General features: G+C 39.2%; 1 long non-coding RNA gene across 1 annotated transcript; it reads right to left on the bottom strand.

Moving 5' to 3' along the window:
• Positions 1-439: 439 nt before the first annotated feature.
• LOC137341385 (uncharacterized) lies at positions 440-4,428 on the bottom strand. Its single transcript, XR_010967022.1, has 2 exons — positions 3,660-4,428; positions 440-742 (listed from the first exon to the last, which is right to left on the bottom strand). It is a non-coding gene; the product is annotated as an uncharacterized lncRNA (long non-coding RNA).
• Positions 4,429-20,413: the final 15,985 nt, after the last annotated feature.

Raw genomic sequence — 20,413 nt, 5'->3', positions numbered from 1 at the left:
TCTGTATCAGAATTTGAGATCATCATTCCTTTGAACTTTTATTTTATATAATAAACCATTTGTTCGACTGGTAAACAGAAAGGCAACCAAACCTCTATCTGCAAGATGAAAAAAAACTAAAATTTAATTTTGCTGGGAAATCTAACTAATTTCAATGCTCTCGGTGGGACATTAAGAGGTGATGTGCCAACAGCTACTTTTATTCTTGCAAAGTCCCAAATAACATCTGATTATATTTGCAAACTGTCAATGTTTGGTATAATGCATGAATTCCGCTTTGCCTTCTCTAGGTAGGAGTACCTGAGCATTTGTTTAAAATGAAAGTTTGCTATTTTATTATGTGCATTGCCAGCGATCTGCATTATCTGTGGCCCTTTACAAATTGCGTTTTCCCCCCCAAAGTTTTGTCTTGCAAAAACAAAGATTAAAAGGGGAACGGTTGATGAAATTTTGTTTTTTTATTTTCCCAGGCAAAACTGTGAATTAAAAGCAGTGCCAACACAAAGTAAGTACACAACGATCACAATGAGGACAAGGCTCCTGAATTAACGTGTATGTGTCCGCATATTCCCAAAAAAGTTACTGTTCTTATTGTAAACAGTGTTTAAATAGGAAGAATGGATAACCTCCGGAATTAACAGTGGTTTGTACGTGGTCCACGTATGTGCAGAAAGTCTCCATCTTTTATGTAGTCAGATGTTTCTTTCTCCGCAATTCATTTCTCTCTTCTGCTCTGTCCCTCCTAAAGCAGAAAAGAATACGCTTAGAACAGAGTGAATGAAGGAGGAAATCGGCACAAATCAGAAACGGCTTTTTAGATGGACATTTCCTCTAGTGTTTTAAAGTAGGGACAGCGTCACATACACCCTGTGGGTGACGGCCTAAAAATGTGCCTGCTGCGTAACTCTGTGTGCATAAACTTCCAGACAAACAACATCCACCTACTTCTCGGTACAGACGTGCAAAAAGTCAAAGGCTTTCTCTCCCATCGTGGTTTAAACACCACGTCCTAAACCTTTCACAAGCGGCCAAGTTCCTTCCATTAGCCCTGACATTCAGGAAGTACAAAGAATAATGTTAACCCCGATTCCAAGCACAATTTGCCTGAGGTATACGTTGCCATTTCTTTGCAGTTCTGCACCCTTTCTTGCATTAGAATTCAGCACGTCGGTACAAAACCATTCTAGGGCCAGAAGATTTTAATTTGCTTCTCAGCCAGAATTGAAGAAATAGATTGATATATTTATTTAACTGTAGTTAATATCTGTTTGCGTTGAGAAAGCTGCTCTGAAATATCTGGTACAATCACAAATCTAAATCCCTTTACATCTCCTAGGATACACATATTTAAGATAATAGTACGAGCCATGACGTAAAAATAAATGCGGAGCAGAATATTAAACCCCATACTGCTAACCATTAATCGTTAGCAACGTAGCGATACTTTCTGCCAACAAAAAGAGCCTCAACACTGTGCTCCGTCTCAGGAGGTAGTGTCACACGCGCTTTCTAATATGCCAGGAGTTCCATGAAAATAGAGACTTAAACATAGCGCTTGGTTTATATGAAAAGTTAATGTGCAGGTCTGTGTTTTGAGTGCTGGGCGCCCACTTGTCACTTGGCTGTACTTAAACAAGCATCTCCATTATCCATTAAAAAATATTCTTAATATATAGAATTGCAGTTTGATTTTAATTTCCGCCGTCAGTCATAATTTTGTTTTGGTATCTAAAGCGTGTTGTATAATCCACCCAAGTGGATTTTATTCCGAACAGTTTAAAAAATAAACAAAGGCATATTCAGTTCTGGCCGTAACGTAAAGCATACGTTTAAAATGCCTCAGCACATGATCATCCAATTTAGTAATTTGTAACAAAATCTGCTGTATTACAAAATAAGATTGTGTACAAGGGGCGTTTGAGAGCAGAGTAGACACAAAATTAATCAAGTACAACACCAATCAAAGGATGTCTAGATTTCTCCAAAAAAATATATATCAATCACTTTGTAAAAGTGCCCAGAAAAGATTTATAAATATATTGAAATGTAAATTCCCACTATATATCTGAATTGTTGCAGCGGATTAAACAATTGCCTACAATTTTGGTAGCCTTATGACTTTTTGAAATTAAAAAAATACATGTAATAACAAGTTCTAACAAGTGACCAACGCCAACATTTCTGGATTCCAACTAGCTGAGAAAAAGTTTAAGAGTGATTGTTTTGGAGATGTGTAAGCTCTTAAACATCCTGAAGCTGACTAATCTCTGGCTCGACCAGACTTGACAAGACTCTTGTTTTACCGGCAGTCTAGTCTTTAAAACAATTAAATCCTACAAATGTAAAAATCAAACTGTGACCTGTGTTCAAAATCTTTGACGTGTATTTTTAACTGTGCCCATTTCAGCCAGTTCCTATACGCGATATTTTAATCCCCTTTATAGTAAGTGACTGTAGCAGTATTTTGTCTATATCCAGCACCGTATTTTGTACATGATTATATTGGGATTTTATTACTGTTTCCTTTGTGAATCTTAAATGCCAATTGATCGGTAAGCAAACGAGACATCTCGCTGCAAACCTGGGTGCGATGAGAAAATTAGAGAACAGAACAACTTCAAATAAAATGGGAACTCTAGTCGGCTGATGTTTGCAATTGTTTCACGTCATTAATGTTACAGATATGGTAAGCAGCTCGATAAAAATAAAGATTATACAGCAGAAGATTTACGGACATTTTATCGCACTAAAAATCTGTATTTGTAACTTCCTTTGCACTGGGGAAAATTGGGCCAAGTTGCTCCCTTTCTGAACCGGGCTGCTATGGTTGAATTTGTGTTGCTGCGAGTTTAAATAAATATGAAATGGTCGCAGTCAAAGAAATAAAATCCGTACTTGCAGTCCGGAAATGTGTGTTGCTGACCGGGTAGAAATGCGAAGTTAAATCAAAGCTATTTTTAAGAGAGGACAACTTAACAGCATTTAAGGAACAAAACATATGTGAGCACTTTATAAATTATCTCCGCGAACCATGAATGGCCATATTAAGAAAAATTATGTACCCAATAAATAATATATATAGAATTACTTGTATAGTGATTAGTTTAAAATAAGTTTAATTTGGGTGTGTTTTAACATGTTTCCAATAACATGCTTTGAATGGGGTGGTCGGAAAACAACCTCGTAGATAGTATCAGTACTGATTAATATAGCGATTTTATATTTTGCACCTGCTTAATAATTGTAAACAAAGCTACAAAGGTAAAGGATACAAACTAGCCCTTCTGTTTGGCGTGTTACAACGGTAGATCCGATTTTACTCCAAAGTTACAAGTCACTGTAATAACCGATCTAAAGAGCGGACAAATTCCTTTCTCATATATATCCACGAGTTTTAGAATTAATTCCCCCTCTTCTTATTTTAATTAAGTATGCTATTTTAACATGAATAACGTACTGCGTTTAAAAATAACGATTTGATCAGATTATTAAACCAAGTGTCTTTGTGTCTCCCAGCCTGTGCCATGTGCTCTTTTGTTCTGTACAGAAGCGGTACAGTTGAGACGGGGAGTGCATTTCGGCTTCCCCGGTCAGCTCTGAAAGGCCGATATGAAAAAGCTGATTTGTGTGGTGTGGAAAGGGGCAATGTAGAGCATTACCGTAATTTTTTCTCGCTTCTCTTGCCGGATTTTAACCGTCCCGCATTTCACCACAGTCACAATTCCACTCTGAGTGGCTCCTGGGTTTTTTTTGTTCTAATTCAAAACGCTTCTACTTTGTGCGCCCCATCTCCTTCCTTCTTTAACGCTCTGCCGAATTCCTTCTGAACCCTCGCTCTCTCGTCGTTTCCAAACCGTCTGGGGACAACCTTCAACTTGTTTCCATCCGCCGTGTCCTCGATCCATTTTCACCTTTTAAAAAAAAATCGTCCTGTTATTCCTCCGTTTAACTCCAAACGCGGTTCCTTTCATTTTCCTTTAAACTTTGTCCATAAGCAATCACCCGCCGTCTTTCTGAATTATCAGCAAGGTGATAAGATTTTTTTTTGGGTTGGGGGTTGTTCAGATGTAATCGCCGCACTTCACTAGAATGCATTTTGCAGAGTTATGGCGAACACGTGGAGTTTTCATGTTGTGGTGAACTTGATGCCCCAGGACTTGAAAATACTTCAATCACTTTGAAAATTGCAGCCATCAGACGCCACATATTTAGCGCGATTTGCCCACAGAGTAGGTGCAGCTTTTAAACCCAAATGCAGCAGAGAGAGAGAGAGGGGGGGAGAGAAAGGTGCTACTACACAGCATAGATTTCCCCATTCTCCCCCTGCTCAGAATGTTGCTATTTCAAAACAGCTCCGCTGCGACAGGGATTTCCCCCCCTTGTATTTGCAGATTGCGCCCAGCCGAATCTCGCCCTCTGGCTGCTGTTTATTACCCATCGGCGGAGAGGAGGGTGGGAGGAGGAGGGAGGGAGGTGGAAGGAGGCTGCAACTCGGAGAAGAGCTGCTGACGGGCGGGAAAGAGGTCAGTGGAAGAGCCATTGAATCCATCTGATTGCCGCGCTGCCAGAGGGTGACCGCGCCTACTGCAGCCACCCGCACCAATCAACGCACCTTCGGTGGGCGGTATCACCCTTTCGCCCAGGCGAAGGCTCCTTTATTTTCAATCAGATCGGATTTTCATGGTTAAAACATCGTTCATTCTGTGACAGCGGTTCACGCACCCAATTGGAATATGCGTCCTGCTTTTTGACCAGTCCGTTGCAGAGCAATGTTATTAACTCTTAGCTGCCTTTGTTTCAGTTTCGAGTGAACATGTGTTCTTCTGATCGCATATTTAGTTGGCAATTCCAAAGCAATTTATAAATGAACAATAGACCATCGTTATATTTGACCTATCTGCTGGACAGCAATCTTTTTTTAATGGTTGTAGTTCATTTAATTTGATAATTTGTCAAGGGAAAAATAGTTTATACTGAAAGATAGTATTTTGCAAATTAAAGAGAGAATCTAAGTGTCAGTAGTTTCATTTACAAATCAAACAGTGACAAGCAATTATTAATATATTTCCGTCAATGCCAGGAGTTTTGGGCAATCATTGGAGGTACCACCTTGAAATGGTTACTGGGTCGAACAGTATGAGGCAGCTGAAAAAAAAACAAATGCTGGAAATCTGAAATAAAAATTGAGGAAGTGGAAATACACAGCAGGTCAGTCAGTATCCGTAAAGAGAAAAGACAGGTTAATAGATAGATTCCAGCCAGGAGCTGAGTTAACATACAGAATCATCCCCTAGTGTGTGACTGATGGTATCTCTGTTGATTTTAATTCAGCTCCCACCAGGGTCCATGTCAGCTTCAAGCCAAAATCCCAGTAATGTTATCACTATTGCTTTTTTTTTAAAAATAAAGTTTTGGCAGAAATGGATGGAACAAAACAAAATAATGTTAAGTTTAAGGCCAAACACACTTTTCAAAAATTAAAAATAGTGCTTACATTTTTGTTTTGTTGTACCCTTGTCCTCATTTTCAAATCACCCCATCTCTCCAAACCATGCGTGTTACCTCTGCTCCTCTGACACTTGATCAGTCAACCATTGGTTGCCATTCTTCCTGTCATTGGGGGTGATTTTTAACTGCCGACCACCCATATCTCACCTGAGAAACAGGCAGCCAGCAGTTGAAAGTCGGGGGCGGGGGAGCTGCTCAGTTGCTCCATTGATTCCCAAGGCCCGCCTGATGCACTTTTCAGGCAAGCCTGCAAATGGGTAAGCAGCACGCTCACCTGTTTCCAGCGGGAGGCTGCTATAATATGCAAATCGGGGTCCTATGCCGGTTGTAGGATCCCATATGCAATTTTCAGGTACAAAAGGGTGAAGCATGCACTGTGCAATTTACACCCATTTGTGCCAGGCATTGAAGGCCTAACCAGCGGACTTTAAAGGAACCACCGGTGCCCACTCAAGAAATAGCCCAAAATCGTTTAGGCAGAGTTTTTATGGGGGCAGGTGGAGTATGAATGCCAAGCAAAGTCATTCCTACTATACTTCCTTATGATTAGTTAAAGATTAATATTGGCACAGGTCTAAGAGGAGATCACCTTCCTGTCTTCTTGGACAGAGAAGGATATGTACTGGGAAGGGAACGTAAAGAAGGGAGAAGCAGAAAGCTAAATTAAAGGAGGGGATATAACAGAACAAAAATCAAAATAAGAGCTGCTTGCCCCTGTGGCCGACATCAAAAAGAAGATAAGAAAATGTCAAGAATGAGAAAAAGTCATTGGAATTCCCTCTAGTACGCCAACTCACCCAGCCTAGCAGACAACTGCAGTTTGAATATGCTGTATGCAATAGATTTTTCCAAATGCTTATAACATGAAAGAGTAAAGACATTTTTTCTTTAAATGTTTTAAAGGTACTTTTCAACAACTTCAATTCATGAATAGTATTTCTAAAAGTTAACAATGATAAAAGGGCAGCACAGTGGTTGGCACTCCAGTGTAATGCACCATGGAATGGGAGGGGTTGGATTCACATCTGGGTTTCTCACACTGTGGGGTAGATCTTGACTTTGTACGATATTGTAAAACAGGTGATAGCAAGTTGCAGCCTGTTTTACATCTCTCTCAATTCTTATTTAAATAATCAGGAGGGACGTAAAACCTGCTGCCGACTCACGATCACCTGTTTCACACGATCACTAAAAGTCAAGATCTACCCCTGTAAGTTAGAAAGAAGAAAGAACTTGTATTTATATGCACCTTATATGACCTCAAGACATCCCTACGCACTTTACAGCCAATGAAGTACTTTTGAAGTGTAGTTGCTGTTGTAACATAGAGAAATGTGGCAGCCAATTTGTGCACAACAAGGTCCCACAGACAGCAATGAGATAAATGACCAGGTCATCTGTTTTAGTGATGTTGGTTGAGGGATAAATATTGGTCAGGACATCGGGAGAACTCCCCTGCTCTCCTTCGAAAAGTACCATGGGCTCTCTTACGTCCACCTGAGAGGGCAGACAGGACCTCAGTTTAACATCTCACCCGAAAGACGGAACCTCTGACAGTGGAGCGCTCCCTCAGCACAGCACTGAAGTTTCAGCCCAGATTATATGCTCAAATCTTTGGAATGAGACTCGAACCCACAACCTTCTGACTCAGAGGCGAGAGTGCTACCATTGATCCAAGGCTGACACCCTAATCATGTTATTGTTAATCAATCTTGGGAAGCACCGAGGAGAGGTCAGGTGCTTTCCCCTTCAGAGAGAAGGGAAAACAACAGAGGGCTTGTCAGTTTGGGTGACTCTCATATATTTTTGAGTTCCTGTTTAAAGAGCATCATTGGTGATGGCCTATGAATAGGTCTTCAACTAATCTTCTTGGTTGAGAAAGATATCTGTGCTGGAAGACTTTTGCTTTACCAATTTTCTATACCACCCATCTTGTGGCTTTTCTGTGTAAGATTGCCGATTTGTGCCAATGGATTGGCAGTTTTGTGCTGTGGGTGTATGTCCACTCGGAATCAGGATTACAGCCGCCTGAACTCCTTTCACATGGGACCCTTTTGAAAGCAGATACAGTGACTTTTCACCCATCAGCTTGAGCTGGTTGTAAATCCAAATTGTAGAGGTGAAAATCCATTGTTTAATCTACTGGGCCACCCAGTCAATCTAACATAGCATGACTTGGATTAACGATACAGGTGTGTGGTAATACTAACTGTGTATTTCCTCACATGGCTTGACAGTAGAGTAAAACTTGAATGTGGATGGTTCAACGAAAGCACTTAGCTAATTATTAAGCAATGGATCCAATTAATTTTAGTCAGGCAGCAATTCCAGACTTGTAACATGTCGGACTTACCTGGATTTTTGTCAGTCCAGGCTTTAATTTAACACAGGGGTCAGTCCAATGAGAATGAATTGTTATTGTCATTGCATAATAATGGTAATGAAAAGAGCTAATCCTCGGTACTGATGCATCAATAAGGAGGACTGACAAACACATTTTAAAGCACTGTTTTATGTGCTTTCAACTCAGTTTGCTTTATTCTGAAGGCATATTTGCTGAACAGCTACATGTGCAATATGTCCAGGGAGGAGATAATTGTGTTTTCACAACTGGTAGCAACAACATCCCATGGTGCAGCCTGACCAATGGCATTGCTATGGATGGGTTGCTGTGGGCTTATTATATTTAGCATTTGCTATTAAGGAATGAGACCAACTCAAAAATAAAATAAAATATGATGACTTCAACAAAATTTGAACAACCTCATCAGTGCTATACCAATAGTTAATGGAAGGTACCTGTTATGCACTGAAATTAAATGAGAGTGACTTTTTCCTCCCATCAATAGAGTTTTATTAGTGTTCCTTACTTATATTAAATGATATAAGGAATCAGTATACACACAATAGGATAGTGTCATTCATGTAATTAAATAACTGTTAAGTAACTGTTTTATTTGAGCTCATTCTTTCTCCCAGTCAGAAGATAGATATTCCCAAAGAACAATCCCTTTGAAATCTAAGTTAGGAGCATTGATATTGGTCCAAAACCTCTGATTTGCGAGGGCAAACAAGGGACTGATTCTTGGAAGGAAAAAGAAAACAATCAACCACAAACAAAGAAGTCATCTCGTGAAGCGATGTTGAGGTCCAATTCAGTGTGCGCAATGAATCAGCCAGACTGGTAATAACTGCAATATCACTGTGACTGCATAGTATCCCAGCCAACTAAAACTGCATTGATCCAATCCTTACTTGGCTTATTTCATCCATATTGTAGCTTGATAAGTATAACTATTATCTGCAGTATTACAGTGATGCCTGGAAGATTGGCATTTACATGTGGTCAAAATAATCAACCAATTTTAAAAATAATTTTGAGGATACAAAATAATTTTCCTAAGTTAGTGCAATTTTTTCCAAATTAGCAACTATTCGTAATCACTGCTGTTCAATTCTTATGCATGATCAATAGCAAAAATGTATTGTGTGATTGGTATGAAGTTGATTGTATACAGTTCCATATTCTATGAACAAACTGAAATGTCAAATTTATAAGATTAGGCTTAAGTAGCTCACCACTGCAGTCACAAGTGTTCGATGCATTGCTTTCGTTTTAAGTTATTTATTTGCCAGTGTTTCAGTGTTTGCTGTAATTGCATTTGTGATGTGATGCAACATAACATATACACAGTGAACATGGTACTTTTGAAAAAATGTCTGAGCCAAGATGACATTTAATATTTTCTTGAAATTCAGAGAATTGTATTAAAACACTTCCTCAAAAAGCTAATTGCGGGTTGTTTTCTCAATGGAGAGATTTCAGTCATGTCCATTACTAGCATATATCATAGTATAATAGTATCATAGTAGGTACAGCACAGGAGGAGGCCATTCGGCCCACCGTGCCTATGCCAGCTTTTTGAAAGAGCTATCCGATTAGTCCCATTCCCCTGCTCTTTCCCCATAGCCCTGTAAATGTGTTCCCTTCAGGTATTTATCTAATTCCCTTTTGAAAGTTACTATTGAATCTGCTTCCATCACCCTTTCAGGCAGTGCATTCATTACAACATCATTACAACTTGCTGCATAAACAAATGTTTCCTCATGTCACCTCTGGCTCTTCTGTGTCCTCTGGTTACTGACCCTTCTGCCACTGGAAACAGTTTCTCCTTGTTTATTCTGTCAAAACCTTTCAAGGTTTTGAACACCTCTATCAAATCTCCCCTTAACCTTCTCTGTTCTAAGGAGAACAACCCCAGCTTCTCCAGTCTCTCCACATAACTGAAGTCCCTCATTCCTGGCACCATTCTAGTAACTCTCTTCTGCACCCTCTTTAAGGCCTTGACATCCTTCCTAAAGTGTGGTGCCCAGAATTGAACACAATACTCCAGCTGAGGCCTAACTAGTGTTTTACAAAGGTTTAGCATAACTTCCTTGCTTTTGTAATCTATGCCTCTATTAATAAAGCCCAGGATTCCATGTGCTTTTTTAACAGCCTTCTCAACTTGTCCTGCCACCTTGAAAGATTTGTGTATGTGCACCCCCAGGTCTCTCTGTTCCTGCACCCCCTTTAAAATTGTACCATTTTGTTTATATTGCCTCTTTTCATTCTTCCTACCAAAATGCATCAATTCACACTTCTCTGTGTTAAATATATTCAGGAAATCTATAGGGAATCACAGAACATTCCTTAAATCTCAAAGTTTCGTCAAAGCATTTATTATAGCAGCCATATGTATACAGGTCCTGTTTATGTAGTGTCACAGGGGTTTAAATAAAGTCTGAAGGGAGTCACTGTTTAAATTTGAGGATATTTTGGATTTTAACAAATTGAAAGTACTACCAAAATGCTCCATCTTTCAAAACCAGTGGCTGAAATTTGTAAATACAATATATAGCATTTTATTTCCAGGACTATGACTACTCTCACAGGATAGGGGTAAATTCAAGACTTTTTGAATTAGGTAAACTTTGTTGTCCAAGCCCTGAATTTAGAACTTTTAGATGGAACCTGAATTTGGTTTGCAAGTTTCCTTAGAAGGGAGCATGCAGTACTGTTATTTAGTAGAGAAAGTATTTGACATATTATGTATATTTCAGTATTACTGTACTTTTAGGATTTGATTTCAGTGAAAGAAAAATTTGCCTCCCCTAAATTAGGTGATATGAGTTGTCAAAAATAGTGATAAAAGAAAAGATAATTCTACAATGTTTGAAAAGCAGCCAAATGAAGTATATTCCTTTTTTATACTGATATACAGTTTCTTGTCTGGTATAATAAAATAGGGTAAAATAATTGCACACTGTTTTGTAGTTCTTAAAAGGTTTATTCAACCTACGCAAAAAAATGCACAGTTTTGTTATTTTCCTGTAATATAGTTGATCTTTTCAATAATACAATTCTGAGTTTATGAAATTAACTGCTTCTTGCATTATTAAAAAAACTGACATGGAGGATATTGAAAGACAGGCCAGGTAATAGTCTTTTTTATTCCACAAGGGACCAAGTCAACCTCACAGGCAAAAATGTAATCATATTGTATGGTTTCCTATTCAGCATTCTATTTTTATATATACATATATATTTATATATATATGGGGAGAGAGAGAGAGACTGGTCTGGTAATCAGAGTAAACTATCTGGTGATATCACTTTTTTAAATGTGGAAATGGGATTTTTATTTTCTCAGTTGTGGGATTACACAAGTATTATGAAGACTTCCAACTGTGTAAGGGACAGAGATAAAGACAGTGGTGGCTCTTTGCAGCACCAAAAATGAGGATTGATCCAGTACAGAAAAAGGTAAATGGGCCAAACAGCCTTGTCTTTTGTTCAGTACTGAATGCGCTTTACCATATTTAAATTATCCACATATTTTCTGTTATATATCTGCTGAGATTTCTGTAAACTTTTAATGCTAACACAGCACATTCCAAAGGTTCGTTATAAGTTTTTCCTAAATTCCCAATTCTTTTCCGCACTTTGTAACTTTCTGTCTATTGTTTTTTATACAAATTTTCCCTGTATATAAATATCCACCAGTGAGATTTTTTTTTGTTCTGTAATATTTTCCCTTATCCCTCTTCCACTGAAAGTGGAACTGTGGTATTGGCATGGACACCAATAGCCCTTTGGTATCTTAAGTGGCAATTCCTCATGTCAGAGCCTAAACAGCGAGTTTCATAAGCCTTTCAGTGTCTAACGGTGCTTTATAAGTCAGTTTTGGCTCGGTGGTAGCAAGCTCGCCTGTGAGTCAGAAAATCTTGGGTTCAAGCTCCACTCCAGAAACTTGAGCACATGATTTAGGTGCCACTCGATTACAGTACTGAGAGTGCGCTGCAGTATTGGAGGTGCTGTCTTTGAGTGAGATATTAAATTCAGGCCTAGCCTGCCCTCTCACATGGTTGTAAAAGATACCAGGATACTATTCGAAGAAGAGCAGGAGGGCTCTCCTGATGTCCTGGCCAACATGAATCCCTCAACCAAAACCTGAAATAGATATCTAGTTATTGCTGTTTATGGGACCTTGCTGTGCGTAAACTGTCTATTTGTTTACCTACATTACAACAGCGATTGTACTTCAAAAAGTAAAGTGCTTTGGGAACATCCTGAGGATGTGGAAGATCCTATGTAAAATGCAAGTTCATTCTATTCAACAATGGGGGAAATCACAGCCAAAACCAATCCTGTCCTGACCCAACATTCGCACACGCACCCACCTCCATCTGGGGTCACTGGAAAGTAATCAGCAGCAAAAACTAGCTGATATTTCCCCTGCCTAGTATTGGGACCCTGAGGCCAATTGTACCAAGTCACTATCATCCTACATCAAATTGACTAACTCAGCACTGAGTCTGGGGCCTTCCTGGTTTATATGGATCAATGCTGCCCCATGCAATGTATTTACTCACTGAGCCATCTCAACCTCAACATTATTAAGGTTAAGTGTTCATTGATCCACCTAAATAAGATCTCAGCTACAAAAAAAATCTTATCTTAGGATCACCACACCTATCTGCAGAATAAGCCTGCATGCCGTTTCCTGCTCCCCACAATTGTTTGTTTGATGTGAAACATTGCTTGTTGCAACATAAAAAGCCATTTAAATCTGAGGTAGGTGTGTTATTTGTTGCTTTTCTTTAGCCTAATTGGAATATCAAAAAAATTATATCTAACTACTAAAGGGAAATCTATAATTATCATTTTTTCACAAAAATACAAAAAATGCTGCTTTGCTTCCCTCTAGTTTGTTATTTTAATGCATATAAAATTGAGCATTTACTCTGTTCAGTGGAACCTTTAGATTCTTTCAAAAATGCTGAAAATTATGGAAGACCTCTTAGTTGTTTCATTGAATAAATGGCTTACCTTGAATTTTTTTTTAAGACGATTTTAAGATTATTTTGGTATGGAACCCTGTTATGGTAGCTTGTTTGCTTGTGAAATTGAATATGACAGCAACAAAAATCCACAGTATTCTAAAATTGAATTACAGATCTGTACAAACCTACTTGATGGGGGAGATTTTACACCCGTTTTTTGAGTGTAAAATCAGCATTATACCTACGAATTGCAATCTTCCGCACCCGAACTGTGTCGGAAGTGTGCTGGACGCCATATTGGCTTGGGTGACCTTTAGTTATCCAGGGCACCTGCCTGAAACAGGCGTTAGGCTCCTTAAGTGTGCAAATTGGGGTTACAACGCTGGTTGTAGGACCCTGAATGCGAAAGTCAGGTACAAATGAGCGCTATGTGCACACTCTATCTAGTTGTACCAGACGTTGAACGGTCTAACCAGCAATCCTTAAAGGGGCGCTGGAAGCCGTTCAATAAAATGCCCAGAAAATTTTCAGTTTTATTGTTGTGGGTTCAGAGAAGCAGGAGAAGTGCTCCTCCAGGCCTTTGCAAAAAAATCTCCGGCTTCCCAGCCAGGCCAGTGTAGTAACCAGCTGATTTCCCACCCTCCCTGACTGGCAAGCTGCGGCAGGGCATCCATTTGGCATCCACAGTTCACTGGTGGCATTTAAACGAGACCCGAAGCTGAATTTGGTTCAGGTCCCAGGGGGCATGAACCGACACACAGACCGGTTGCTCCGCTGTCTTTGCGCCCATTTCGGGTGCAAGTCGAATTTCTCCCCCAACATTTCTTAATTTACACTAATCTTGGAATAAAAGGTAGCATTTTGATGTTGGAATGTATACAAGATCTTGTAATGTAGCTAATGGATAGGTTTGCATCCATTTTTAGCAAAAGAACATTTTTCTATTTTTAGGATGCTGACTTTTAATCTTTTGTTAATATTTACTGCTACCCATAACTTCATTTAAAAAATAAAATTAAAACTGCAATATTGAAAAAAAATGTCTGTACTCAAATTATTGGACTCCATATTCTTTATTTTTTTTATTAACTTTTACCCACGTTCCTGATTGCCAGTCAGACACCCCGACTGGAAGCATGTGTATGTGGGTGTTAAGTGAAAGTTCAGATTGGATGACCTTCTCCCATAATTGAATAGTCTGCCAGAACACACTGCCAAAGGTTTATATAAGAACATAAGAACATAAGAAATAGGAGCAGGGCCTGCTCTGCCATTCAATAGGATCATGGCTGATCTTCGACCTCAACTCCACTTTCCCGCCCGATCCCTATTTCCCTTGATTCCCTTAGAGTCCAAAAACCTATCGATCTCAACCTTGATCGACAGATTTTATACAAAATATATATGAATAATGCCAAGTGTGTAGGATAACAGAAGGTGCAGGTGCCTTTGGAATTGCACCTGAGCAACCATACCATCAGGAGAGAGCAGATGGGAGAAACCTAGCAAGAAAAACAAACACACTGTACATTATTGTATCTGTCCAGCTTTTGATATTTTTGTGCAGAAAAGTATTTTTCAGAAGACGGTATATTTTGTTACAAGAAAGAATTGTTTCAACTTTTGAATTTATTGAGTTAGAAATCCTTAATACTTTTGAGGACATTCTGGAAAAAATAATATTGATCCAACAGAATTAGTACATAAATGATATATGTAACTACTAGATACTCATATATGAAAAATGTTTTGGTGTATACATTGTAATTTCAGATTATACATTAAAATAAAACTATAATACCATACCTCCAATATCATATGGAAATAGTTTGTAATTTCATACTGCAAGCTAAGCAACACAATCAACTCACTATGATTGGGCACCAGATATTTTTAAATAAATTAAGTGTATTCAATGTACAATTTCAAAGGTAATATGTTTTGGAATGTACCATGAAGTTACCTAAAGAGCAATGGATTTGTGAAGTAAATGACCAGGGAAAGGCATTGAATTGGATAGAAAATACAAGTTCAAGTGGGAACTCGATGTATTTCTGGAGAAAGAAATAATTGGGTATTATGGTGAGAAGGTGGGCAGGTGGGTTTAATGTGTCAAAAAAGAAACAGGCCTAATATCCTCATCCTAAAAATGGTTATATTCTTATGCAGTTTTTCTTGTACTTTTGGCTTAATATATATCTTACCCAAATAGCTGTGTTAGCTATGTACCCACAAGCTCCAAAACAATTCAGAAAACCAGATATATTTATAGTGCATAACAGACTACCTATGCTGCTTAGAAAATGCAGACCAGAAACGGTTAAAGTCAGTACATTAGCATAAGACTGCAGTGGAGCTGATGTGAACATCTGTGGTGTGTATGAGAAAGAAAAAGTGCTGGTTCAAATTAAACCTAACCTAAATGATATAATTGTGCTTAAAACTGTGGTATCCTTTCCCAGTAATCTACTTGACATATTCAGGTCAATCTCATAAATTGAAAAGCAACTACCTAGTGATCTCTATGAACTTGGTTTGATTTGGCAAGGGCCCACCTATAGATTACTACAATCAAATGTATAGAATGCTTTTAAAAAAACGGCCTGAATAAATTTCCACTAATTTCTGTGTTGACGTGGAGCTCTTTGAATATTACATTTGCGTGTGTTGTGTTTCTAAGTAGTAATTAATGTACATGTGCACTGTCTTGTCAAATAGAGGATTGGCTAGATGATTAAAGGATGAGACCAAAAATCATATTTGTCAGTTTTCCAGTCCAGCCTCATTCTAGCAAATCTAAACACAAGTTCTTTATTGGTATTCACTCACACCTTAAATGTATATTTTTAATAAAAGATTTTTAATCTTGTTTATCAGATACTTGCTATTTATACACATTCTCCTATCTGTGGATGAATTCTCTGCAACAGACTTAATTAAACGCCGCATATAATGTACAGAGACCAGTGAGTAATGGGGAGTTTGCTTAGTATAGATCATTCGTCATTAGGCACAGCAGTCAGTAACTAAATTAGACAAGACCAAGTTGTCTAATACTGGAAACAGACTTTACAATGTTGTTAAGGTATTCAAGCTCATCAGAAATACCGAGATAGCAGACAATCAGAATTTACCAAGAATTGCTGTCTAATGTGAGAAATATCTAGATGAGAGAGAGAGAGAGAGAGAGGAGATATAGAAAGTTACAATAACAACTTGCATTTGTATAGTGCCTTTAATGTAGTGAAATGTCCCAAGGTGCTTCACAGGAGCAGTTTAAATAAAATTTGACAAAATTTAAGTGAAGTTCATCTGCTATTATGTTGTACAATCAAGATAATTTGGTATATTCATCTGCTGGGAATCTGGGATTACTCTATAGAGAAACAAGAACCACTAATGCTCAAAGTTTCATGCTATTATATATTACAACATTATTGTGACATCATTAACCCCAATGCCAGTTGTCAGAATGGAAACCAGCAGTTCTGAAGGAGGCATAGTTCAACAGTATAATTTTATAATTGATATAGAGTGTCAGTGGTGATGTTACAAATTTATTCCTTTCGTGAGGATGTCGTCACACCTCAACTGATTGGAATGTCCTGGCCATCAATGTCAACCATGACAACTGCCACCAAGGACAAAAGCGCCTTCCGCAGATTGCGACAGTAAATCTGACTTAAATTTTTATTGTTCTAAAGAACACTCCTGTATTTATTATTGAAAGTAACACTGCTTTTTAAAATGGATTACTTAAGAGTCGGGTGACAATACACTAGCCTTGGGTTTATGAAATCATGTGAACCCCTCGATGAGGAGTTGTAATCATTCCTACCCACTATTCTGATTGTCAAGGTTATTGCCTCTACTTTAATTCTAAGTGGCATTAATTGTTGGTGTGCTTTGATTCTAAAATAATAGAATATGAAGGAAAATTAATGAAAAATGTACTAAATACAAAAATGAAAATGAAATGATTTAACTGTAACAGTCAGAATGGTCTGCGTGGGACTAATAGTTGTGTAAGTGGAATGTGTCACCCCCCAGACTGTATTTTCTACATGTTGAAGTTTGATACTGACACCTGTAAGTATCAATGGCTCTAAAGGTGATTTTCTGGTTGCTGCAACATGTACATCAGACGTTCTAGTGGCCCGCAGAATGAACAGAAAAAAATAGACTGGATTTTGCTCTCATGAGGAATATGTAGGACAGGTTGTGGTTTTATATGAGATTGCAGAACTTATACTGCTCTCACTGATTTTCAAAAGAATTTTGATCTAGTGCCTCATACGACCCTCACGAAGAAGGTGGAAGTTATGACAGTACATTACCAAATCTTAGATTTCGGAAGAGATGTGTACTCCTGTTCCAATATCCATGTAACAGTAGATGAGAAACTCACTGAACATGCATTTACCTTGAAAGAAGACTGAGGAAATGTTGTCCATGTCACCATTCCATTTGCTTTCTTCAATAATGAAGTACTGGGAGACATTCTAAGGGATGGACTTGGGGTATCGGTTCTGGTGGTCATTTTCACAAATTATATTGTATTGTTTATGGACTCACTTGGGATTCTATTGTGCTCTCTCCATATGTTGAATAATTGGTTGATCACTTGGTTATAATGATGGGTACCCCCAAGTGTGATATTATGGCTTTGATGGCTCAACAGGAGAACTTGAATGTATTGAGTGGGAGATACAAGGGAATCTGTTCAAATTGTTGATACACATGGGTATCTGGAAGTCATGGTGGATACCAGCTTCAGTCCTTTGGGGCTGTGCAAGAAGGGGTTAAGGTTATTTTCGTCTTTGTCATCTCCTTTCAATGATATCATAATAACAATGTATTTTACGTTTCTGTTATTTAGGATACGTGCCAAACTGCTCTCCCTCATAGTTCAGAATCCAAAATACGTAACAGATGGGCTTGCTTTAGTCCCCATGTGTGAGATCAGATCTAAGCTGTGAGGTAGGTTGGTGGCAAAAAGAGGAAGTGGTTGCAAGGAGGGAGGGCTTTGACCTACACCAACCTGTCTCTGAGAACCTTGAAGGGGGGGGGGTGGGTCAGTCTAGTGGTGGGCACACCTCTTTGCCAAAGCAGCTCATGCCAGGACCTGGATTTAGCAGCTGGTAAGCAGATGGTTAGGCAGGGTACAGTAGTGTTATGGTTATGGTAATGGACTATCAAATCCCATCATGTCGAGTTGTGAAAATGAATTCAATAAATCTGGTCATTTGTGAGCTAGCACCAGAAAAATTGAAAGCTGCAGTATTGTTGTAATAACCCTACCAGTTCACGCTGCCACCCATCCCTAATCTGGCTTGCACATGACTCCAGTCCCATACTGCGTGAGACCCAGTTGTAAAAACAATGGTTACAGATCAAGAAGAAGGCTCATCATCACCTTCTGGAAGAAGATGAGCTTTCTTCTTGTACCTTAACAATTGCTTTTACAACTATGGATGGGCAATAAATGTGCACCAGCATCACCCACATCCCGAGAACAAATAAATAAAACACCTGGACTTGCAAATATAGATCACTGAAATGATGCAAGCTGCCCTGTAAAGATCCATCCATCACAATGAAGACAAATGTGTATCATGCAGCTGATGAAGAAACTCTGAGACTTGGGATGACGCTGCTGGAGGCTGAACAGGAGACCATAGGCTCTTGTATTCATCATGAATACAATACTTAAGAAAAGACATACTTGCTCTCGAGGCAGTACAAAGAAGGTTCACTCAGTTAATCCCGGGGATGAGGCGGTGGACATATGAGGAGAGGTTGAGTAGATTGGGACTCTACTCGTTGGAGTTCAGAAGAATGAGAGGCGATCTTATTGAAACATATAAGATTGTGAAGGGGCTTGATCGGGTGGATGTGGTAAGGATGTTCCCAAGGATGGGTGAAACTAGAATTAGGGGGCATAATCTTAGAATAAGGGGCTGCTCTTTCAAAACTGAGATGAGGAGAAACTTCTTCACTCAGAGGGTAGTAGCTCTGTGGAATTTGCTGCCCCAGGAAGCTGTGGAAGCTACATCATTAAATAAATTTAAAACAGAAATAGACAGTTTCCTAGAAGTAAAGGGAATTAGGGGTTATGGGGAGCGGGCAGGAAATTGGACATGAATTTAGATTTGAGGTTAGGATCAGATCAGCCATGATCTTATTGAATGGCGGAGCAGGCTCGAGGGGCCGATTGGTCTACTCCTGCTCCTATTTCTTATGTTCTTATGTTCTTATGATGCCTACCATGATTTAGTTGCAGAGCTGTTTCTGAAGCTTCAAACCTCCAATCTGGTGGAATCAATGATGTAGTACGGTGTGTGTCCATGTTGTTGTCAAGAGGATAGTGCCAATATACTTACATTTTATGAGTTGTGCTGCTCATCATGCAGCTTGTGAAGAGCTCCTGTGGCCTGCTGTTCACTTTATGAAGGCTCAAACCCATGCTTTTCATTTGTCTAACAATCAACAAATGACTATTTTCCTTGGTGGGTGTGGTGGGCGGGAGGGGTAAATCAGGGTTCTTTGAGGTCAAAACCAGGTCAACCCTCTGTCGTAGACTTGATAATCCAATACCTGAACTAGGCAGGTGTGCAGTATTCCAGGGCACCATTGGTAATTGAACAGTGAGATTGTCTCACTTACGGAACCTGATGGATAGTCAAATCACTGGAGGTTTAGATTCTTTCCACTCAGTTTCAGATAATCCGGCAAGCCAATGCCGTAATGGTAGGATGGTAAACCATGTGGTTTTAACTGGTTAAACTCCAGCAATAGCCCTTGCACACTGTAGTCCCTAAGCCATTGGTCTGCCAACCTGCACCTAACCTGGTCTCAAGTGAGTGGGATATAAGAACATAAGAACATAAGAAATAGGAGCAGGAGTAGGCCAATCGGCCCCTCGAACCTGCTCCGCCATTCAATAAGATCATGGCTGATCTGATCCTAACCTCAAATCTAAATTCATGTCCAATTTCCTGCCCGCTCCCCGTAACCCCTAATTCCCTTTACTTCCAGGAAACTGTCTATTTCTGTTTTAAATTTATTTAATGATGTAGCTTCCACAGCTTCCTGGGGCAGCAAATTCCACAGACCTACTACCCTCTGAGTGAAGAAGTTTCTCCTCATCTCAGTTTTGAAAGAGCAGCCCCTTATTCTAAAATTATGCCCCCTAGTTCTAGTTTCACCCATCCTTGGGAACATCCTTACCACATCCACCTGATCAAGCCCCTTCACAATCGTATATGTTTCAATAAGATCGCCTCTCATTCTTCTGAACTCCAATGAGTAGAGTCCCAATCTACTCAACCTCTCCTCATATGTCCACCGCCTCATCCCCGGGATTAACCGAGTGAACCTTCTTTGTACTGCCTCGAGAACAAGTATGTCTTTTCTTAAGTATGGAGACCAAAACTGTATGCAGTATTCCAGGTGCGGTCTCACCAATACCTTATATAACTGCAGCAATACCTCCCCGTTTTTATATTCTATCCCCCTAGCAATAAAAGCCAACATTCCGTTGGCCTTCTTGATCACCTGCTGCACCTGCAAACTAACT

Source organism: Heptranchias perlo, chromosome 23 (assembly GCF_035084215.1).
Source record: "Heptranchias perlo isolate sHepPer1 chromosome 23, sHepPer1.hap1, whole genome shotgun sequence".
NCBI lineage: Eukaryota > Metazoa > Chordata > Chondrichthyes > Hexanchiformes > Hexanchidae > Heptranchias > Heptranchias perlo.
The sequence above is the reverse complement of the archived record's forward strand: the minus strand, read 5'-3'. Positions and strand labels throughout refer to the sequence as shown.